The sequence below is a fragment of the Chaetura pelagica genome, unplaced genomic scaffold (genome assembly GCF_000747805.2).
Source record: "Chaetura pelagica isolate M959 unplaced genomic scaffold, ChaPel_1.0 scaffold13, whole genome shotgun sequence".
Lineage (NCBI taxonomy): Eukaryota > Metazoa > Chordata > Aves > Apodiformes > Apodidae > Chaetura > Chaetura pelagica.
The window spans coordinates 1939378-1941747 of NW_009954543.1; positions in this window are offsets into that span (position 1 = coordinate 1939378).

Here is a 2370-nt window from a genome sequence, read left to right on the forward strand (position 1 = left end):
CAAAAGCGTGTCGAGAGCACACCCGACAGAAACACCAGTAACTGGAAAGTCAGGCCGGTTTGGAAACCTCCCGGCTTCAAAGGAAACCTGACGTGGGGCAGGAGGGTGCAGGCAGCCCTGCTCGGGGCGCGGAGCCGGGCGGAGTGTCCCCGCGGGTGGCCGTGGAGGGCGACGGGGGGGCAGGTTCCTTCTCTGCCAGGCAACCTCGCTGCCTTCCCAAATTAGAAGGGCCGGAGGTTGATGATCCCACCTCTCTAGATATTTAAGCACAAATCGAGGCTGTCGGAAGCAAGAGGCGACGCAGATCCTTCGAAGTGCCATGGCTCTGCTGCGTGGTTTCTGTCGGAGCAAAGTCTTTCGACTTAAAAGGAGATTCTGGTGTTTTAATTTTGTGTGTGTGTGCTTTGTTGGTTTTTGTTTGGTTGGGGTTTTTTTTTTGGGGGGGGGTTGGGTTTATTTTCCAGGCGAGGCAGGCACAAGGAAAGCGACGGTGTTTCTTACCTACACGCCATTACTTTGAAATGTGATGGCTATTTCTGCCAGTTCCCTACATGTCTTCCCTCCGGGGGATCTCTGGAGATGGAGGGCGGTCAGTCGCTCACTCATAATTACTCTAAATAGAGTGTATTTATTACCTCGACTACTGCTGGGCGATCGCAAATAGAGCCACCTTGACGATACTCACCCGGGCACTCCTTTCAGCACCATTAACTTACAACAAATCCCCCGGTCCCAGCGGTGGAGTTAAGACCGCACTGCCCACTCCCACTTCCCGCCCTCCCGGACCATGCCGGAGGTCCCGAAGGGTCGATGAGGGGATTTGTACACCAAGGAGAGCCCGGCCCCGCCTGAGGTGCCACGAAACCACCTCCCGCGTACCCGGCGGCTGGGAAGGGGGCGAAAAGGTCGGTCCCCTGCCCCCTCATCGTCCTCCTGGGGCAGACGTCGAAGCGTAGAGGAGTGTCCTGTGCCCCCTGTCTGCTTTTCACCCACCCCGGCCTTCGAGGCCACAAAATGCCCCCGCTTATCTACATTCCGGGGGACCCCAAAGCCCCGGTAGGTGCCCGCAGGCAGCCCGGCTTCCCCTCCCCGGGGCCGCCCCGCTCACATAGGCTCGCTGGAGCCGGGGCAGCCCTGCGAAAGGCAGAGAGGGGCTGTGATGTTGGTGAGAGAGAAGTCTTGAACTGAACTGCCTACTCGCTCGGGTGGTATGCGTTGCCATTTCGATGGTGTCTCGCTCCTGGAGGCATTTTATGGCTGGAGGAAATCTAATCCGGTGAAGAGAAAGGAAGAGAATACTGTTGGCATTGAATGTACTCCGTGTGGTAATCTTCGGGTGCTTTTCCATGCGGGGCTGTGATGTTGGTGAGAGAGAAGTCTTGAACTGAACTGCCTACTCGCTCGGGTGGTATGCGTTGCCATTTCGATGGTGTCTCGCTCCTGGAGGCATTTTATGGCTGGAGGAAATCTAATCCGGTGAAGAGAAAGGAAGAGAATACTGTTGGCATTGAATGTACTCCGTGTGGTAATCTTCGGGTGCTTTTCCATGCCAAAGCAAAGTGTTTTCTCGTCGGGTCTGCTTATGCTCTGAAGGGAGGCGAAGGCATAATTTAAGAAATCCAGCTGGTTGCAAATCATACATTTAATCTCTCAGCTGGAATGGTTTAATGGATCAGTATCGAGTAACAGTCCTGGAAAAGTAGCCTCCTAAAAATCCAGAGATAAATCCTGATTGAATAATAGTAAATGAAAACCGTGGCTTACAGGGACTGCAAGTCAGTATTTTCCTTGCAGCCCTAGAAAGATGCCGCCTCGGAGGGGCCAACAGAGCCGACAAAGACCCGCGTGTCATTTTGTTGGTGGGGGGGGGGGGCGGTTCCCCTTATCAGCCCTTGGGGCAGACTTCCCTCTCTCTCCTCATGTCCTGGGCACCTTCTGAAATGTTTTTGTTCTGCGGTGCGGGGAGCAGGGATCCCCCGCGCCCCACGGCCGGCGAGGGCCGACGTTCGCGGGCCAGAGGCGGGGGCACCGACTGGGGCACAGGGTGGATCCCGCTCCAGAGGGCACGGGCAGCCCAGAGCCACAGCGACGGGCCTTCCGTAATCCACCCGTCTGCCTCAGGCCGGCCTCGCTGGGATTTTTCTTTTTCCAGCAGGGGAGAGGCGGGGAAGGAACTGTTACGAGGGGAGAAGTGCGATTTTCCCCGAAATATGAAAACAGGAGAGCAAAATATTCGCTCCTCTCCGTCCTTTTGGGACGTGGTGGAGAGAGAAGCGGTGCCGGGGCGATGCAGGGAGCGAGATGGAGGTGCGGACAGCCCGTCCCCAGTGGGGCCCGCGGGGGTGGCAGACGCGGTGGGGCCACGGGGGT